We start from the raw sequence: 6,265 nt of genomic DNA on the forward strand, positions 1-6,265 counted from the left end.
ATGGATGACGTCGGCAGTGAAAATGGAAAGCCGCCACATGATTTGTCGAGAGAAAATGGAAATCCTGGAAGCTGATTCGTCGGCAGACCCACTCTATCCCTCTCCCGCTGCCGCAAGCCAACATAACCTCTGATGACATTTTGGGTTTCTATTTTGTCTTTCAAAAACCAGGTTAGTGAAGATGGGTGGAGTTATGTTAAGGATGACTCCAGTGTGTCATCGAGTCATGATTTCAGCCCCACCTAAAAACTCCTGAACACAAAACTGACCAAAAATAGTTTAACGGTCTAACTCCACAATCCAGAACTACAATGTTCACAGTCTTTACACGTTTTCAGTTATTATATTCCAACATTTATAATGTGTTTAGAAACAAATCTCTGGATTTCCTTTAAATAGTTTATGAGTTCTGCTCCGGAAACGAAAGTTTGACACGCGAACGGACGGACGGACAGACACGTGGAGAGCAGTGGCGGCCGGCCAATAGAGGGCCACGGGGCCTGGCCCCACCCACCTTGAGCCACCAAAAAAAAAAAAAAAAAAAATTATAAAATTATAAATTATAAAAATTATAAAAATTATAAAAATTGTCAATATGTGTGTTTTTGACCTATGGAATATACCCGTAATATTTGTAAAATAGGATAACTGCGCCAAATATCTGCTTTCCTCCTTGAACTCTCTGCTAGTGCACCTCTCAGCTGCTCTGCTGCACGTGCACTTTCTGGGGCCAAATGAATTTGGCCCAAGGAAGGCGGGTCTAATAAGCAGTACAGCCAATCACTGATTAAAGATATATGATTACAAGCATGAATGACATACAATTCATCCAATCAGCGCCGTAAAAAAGACTTCCGGGAGGGCCAAACTGATTTGGCCCATGGTGTGCGCGCGCACGTTCACGTGTGTCTCTCTCTGTTCTCGTCAGGGCTCATGTCAGTTCTCGCGTGATCTTGTCTTCTCGTCTCTCGCTTCTCTCCACTTCTCTTCTCTCACAGCCCATTTTAACGGCATGACAATGGAACAGCCAAGCACTAGTAGCGTTACTCTTGCAAGACTCATCCCTAACTCGATCAAATCTCTCCTCCAAGACCCGTTTGAGAGAAGGACTTTGGCGGAGAAACTCCTGGTGAAACAACTGGGCCCAGATCAACCTCCTGGACTCAGCATAAAACAACAGACCGGCGTTTGTTGAAATTGATTGGCCCTACCCAAAAAAAAATCCACCAGCCGCCACTGGTGGAGAGCTATATACTACGTTGTCGGGGGTATAATCAGATGACTACAGCTCATTATGTTCACTTATTAGTCAGTCCGTAAATCAAATGTTTAAATCTGCGTCAACTGATTTCTTTGTCCACTTGAGTTTCAGTGAAAACGAGCTGTAAACACAACATCTGACATATTTTCAGCCTGTAAAGTAGTTGTGTCTAACATGATATAAACCAGCTGCTTCCACATCCATTTACAGAGTACCTGAACAGGTGGTGTACGATGTACCTGAACAGGTGGTGTACAGTGTACCTGAACAGGTGGTGTACGGTGTACCTGAACAGGTGGTGTACGGCGTACCTGAACAGGTGGTGTACGGCGTACCTGAACAGGTGGTGCACGGTGTACCTGAACAGGTGGTGTACGGCGTACCTGAATAGGTGGTGTACGGCGTACCTGAACAGGTGGTGTACTTGATTTTGACCTCATCCCACACCGTACACTTGATACTACGCCGAATGCCTAACGTAACTACGTAAATGCGTGCTCTGCTCTCCATGCCCATGGAATACACCACCACTCTCCAGTGAAACCGCCTGTCATCTGAGTGAATTACTGCCAGTAAGTCACCGAAAATCAAACCAAGACCAACATGGCCTGCAGCCGAAAAAGTGCAAAGTGGACCAGGAAAACTGTCAGTTCAAATCTGACTGGACTGATCAGTTTTGTTTTATTTTACCGGACCATGCTAATGCTAAACCGACATGCTTGATCTGCATGCAGACCTAAAGCAGCACTTCAACACTCTGCATTCTGACAGTTTTAATGCCAACTACACTATAAAATCAGACAACCGCAAAAATACATTTAAAATATGATAACATCATAGCGTATATGATGAATAGAATATACTCCTGCACTTATTAGAACATGTGAACATGCAGTTTTCTCTCCCTGCTGAGGAACACTGTCAACTTTGATTTACTGTGTGAGATGTTAAAGAGGTTCTGTCAAACACAGCTGTTGAATACTAATATGACAGAATAGCTGCAGTCTCATCTTTACTACGATGATGAGTTCACTGTCCAGAGCAGTAACAGATATTAGTTCATCTTAAAATGTGGACAGAAAACCACAGAAACATGTTGAAGTTTTAAAAAGTGAAAGTGTCCGTTAACACTAACGTTAGCTACGTTTCTTTGTTGATATCACAAAGTTAGATAACTTATTTTAAAATGAGTTAACTCACAATACTTAAACATTGATGGAATAAATAAACTTGTTTTGTCTTCAAAAAGAAAGAAACTAGAATTCCCGCCTCACGGTTGTCTGCCTCCCCCAACCAGTCAAGTTACAGTTTACATCCACGTCTGTCCAAAACGTCATCACTTCATCATTTTATCATGACCTTTGACCTTTGACCAACAAACTCTAATCAGGTCATACTTGAGTCCAAGTGGACGTTTGTGAAACTTGTGTGCCAAGTTTAATTTCAAATCCAGTTTCCATCATTTTAAATCCAGTTTAACTACATCATGATGACACTTAACCTTTACAACACCAAGTCAGTCAGGAAGAAAAGCATTCACAGCATCAGTTCAGTGTTCACTGCATCCATTCTGATAAACCTCCTTTGTGGTAAAACAGAGGGAACGGTGACATCTGTTGGCAGAAAGCAGCTCCAGCAGGAACAACAGAACATGAACGGTGGTGAGAACGACCGCTTCAACACGGATTTCTGAGGGAAGAAGCTCCACGGGCGACTTTATGTGTCTGTGTTCAGTCATGTAACGTGAAAACTGGCAGAGTCACACATGAAACCCCTAATCCTCCTGTACGTACATGATTAGTGAATATAAAATCTAGAGTACGCATGTTAATCAGTTCTGTTTGTTTATTTGACATCAAACATATTAAATATGAAGGAGCTGACTTTACACCTAAATCCAGACGTAATCTGTTTGTAGTCAGTTGAGAAACTGAAGTGAAGCCTCGACTGAATTCAGAGTTTATCTCATTCTTTCTGTTTGTTACAAGCAAATATGTATCTTCTATAATATGAGAAATGGCTGGTATTGGTTTTAATCATGGATGTATAAGGAGAACTGGATCCATGTGCAATTCTATTCATTGTGTGCAATATACTCACTGTTGTTTACAGTATGGTTATATAATTCACTTTTTTATATTACATTCATGAGCCAGATGCAATGTAGTGTTATTCTGCTGTGCATTTAGCCTGCGTATAGTCTGCATAACAATTAAATTCATCTTCAATAACAACTAGGCCTCTTCTAGAAACTGACCTGGTGGATTGTGTTTAATAACTACTTTACCTGCATTATTATCCAAATCTGATTGTCTCTTTCCTTTTTAAACTTCTAAACAGATATTATTGTGATGTGTTTTTCTATGATGTTCATTCACTTTGATGACAAGGCACATTCAGGCTTTTACAGACTGTTGGAAGTGAGCAACTCATCTTTCTAACAACAACTTTATCAGCTAATAGTAAATATCTGGGAGTTATTTATCTGATGGTTAGCATGCTGTCTGTGAACCTCTGGACCAGTGCTCTGATGAAGACAGGGTCCATGTTCCTCTTCTGCAGCTGGTTGAAAAGCATGTTCACCTGTGGCATGATCTTATGGAACAATGTCAGGAAAACACAGAAAGCCTCGTCTTCAAGCATCCTCACAAAGCCCCCTGAGTCTCTGGGGATGTGTGATGTTGCCTGCTGCATGATGAGCTTCAGCTGATGCACACAGCAAAATAAGGCATATTTAAAGCCAACAGAGGGCGCTGCATGCATACACAACATTTCTTTTTATATCATCTGCTCCCTGGTTTAACATGCATTAATCATCCTCACCAGTCAGCTTTCTTCAGACTGTCCACGTTGGCTCCTTCCTGCAGCAGGTAGCTAACACAGGCCTGGTGGCTCATGGAAGAAGCTTCATGCAGAGGCCTCTTGTAGTCGTTGTTGTGCAGCTCCACATCCATGCACACCTGCTTTATGAGATACTGCAGCATGTCCAGGTGTCCTCTCCTGGCAGCATAGTGCAGCAGGGTGTCCCCAGACCGACCGAAGTGTCTCCTGCTGACAGACTGAACCTCAGAGCTGCTGATCAGTCTCTGCAGAGAGTCAACCTGTCCATCCTGAGTGAGCTTCACCAGCTGCTTTAAAGTGTTCTCATCCATGCTGGTTAGAAGTTAAAGGTTAAAGGTTAAAGGCTGCAGCACCAACTACAAAAAGACACTTTCTGGTCAAAATGACAGAAAATAGTCAAGCTGGTCTTCCTGAAGACATGCTGCAGAGAAGAGAAGAGTTCACTGTTGGTTATCTTCTTCTTCTTCTTTGAGCTTTATTGGTGGTTGGCAAACAACGATTTGATGCATTACCATCACCTACTGGACTGGAGTGTGGAGCAGTAGATTGGCAGGAAAATAAAAATAAATAAATCAAATTAAATAAATAATTACTAATAATTACTATATCCCAAAGAAATGAAGAAAATCTAAATCAAAGAAAAATAAAAAAAGGAAAACAAACAACCTCATATTTTTCCAATCATATTAATTTGTCTAAGATACTGAAATAATGTTCTATAACACTCATTTAGTGAGTTCTTTTGTAGAATATGTAATGGAAATTCTGTCATTATTCCGAGACGAGTCCTAATGAACGTTGAAATAAGGATCTCAAACAGATGAAATGTCTTTGTTGTATTTTATTCTTGCAAGAAGAGGCACTGGTTATACAGAGTCACACAAAGTCTGCAGAAGAGTGCACTGCAGGAGATTATTACAATGTGATTATATAGAAATCTACAACAGGGACTGTGAGAAAAGGAGTTGTTTTACTCAGACAGTGTCCCAGTAAAAGTCAACACTCAGTACTTTCCCACTACATGAGACGAAGAGCACACAGACAGGAACTCTCCACTGTTGCATAAAGAGACATCATTACATACAATGTAATTTTCCATTACAAATATCTATTAAATCAAAGTGTACTTTAATCTCTTTGAGGCCTTCTTTCTTCCTCATATCTCCCACAATGCAACATGACATGCTCCACCGTTTCCTCTTGTCCACAGTAATCACATCTACCTGTGTCATGTTTACCTGTTTTAAATAGTGTGCTGTTTAGTCCAGTGTGTCTAATCTAAGTCTTGATCTGATTGTCTCATCTCTCCTCATTTCTCCCACTTTCCTCTGAACTCTGTAAAACCACCGTCCTTTCCTCTCTTCCTCCCATTGCTTCTCTTTCCCTCAGTCTCTGTTTAATAATGCTCTTCATTTCTGTTTTGCTGAAGCTATAACTGTCAAATCAATGTCCTTATTTTTTGTAGCCTTCTTTGCAATCTTATCTACCATTTCATTTCCTTTGACCCCTATGTGTGCTGGTATCCATAACAACATTACTGTCAGCCCCATCATTTGAATTCTGTATAATGTTTGTTGTATTTAAATCAAGATGTCTGGTCTGCTGTCTGAATGACTGAACTGTAAACTAACTAGTGATGAACCTGAGTCTGAGCAGATGATTGCTCTCAATGGTCTGGCCTCCTCTATCCACTGCACTGCTCACAGTATTGAGAGCATTTCTCCTGTAAACTGATAAATCATCACTGACCCTTTTCCCTACTTGGATATGAAACTCTGGTACAATAAATGCAACTCCTATTTGACTAACTAAACTCTTTGATGCATCTGTGTGGATGTGAATGTAACTGTGGTAACTATCAATATATGCCTGTATGGTTTGTGATTCTCCTTTTCTTTTTTCCACCTCTCAGGTGTTGACTGATTTGCTTAGAGTACAGCGCCCAAGACAAAACTGATTGGCTGAGATTACATCACTCCAGAAAACTGAAAGTACATTGGCTCATTACCCAGGAAAACAAAATAAACAAGAAAGCAAAGCATTATGGTAAATGTAGTTTTCATTGAATTTACCTATATGAGAAAACACAGTCTCTTCACTTAGCAATGTTTAGTAGGTCCTTACATAAGTCTATGGGAAAAAGTCTTTTTGGGCCCGATGGCA

The 6,265-nt window shown here is 40.7% G+C and overlaps 1 protein-coding gene across 8 annotated transcripts in view; it reads right to left on the reverse strand.

The window, feature by feature from the left end:
* Positions 1–6,265, reverse strand: part of LOC141760393 (NLR family CARD domain-containing protein 3-like) — a 152,634-nt gene that overhangs the window by 89,297 nt on the left and 57,072 nt on the right. The window lies entirely within an intron of this gene.

This window comes from Sebastes fasciatus, chromosome 22 (assembly GCF_043250625.1).
Source record: "Sebastes fasciatus isolate fSebFas1 chromosome 22, fSebFas1.pri, whole genome shotgun sequence".
Taxonomy (NCBI): domain Eukaryota; kingdom Metazoa; phylum Chordata; class Actinopteri; order Perciformes; family Sebastidae; genus Sebastes; species Sebastes fasciatus.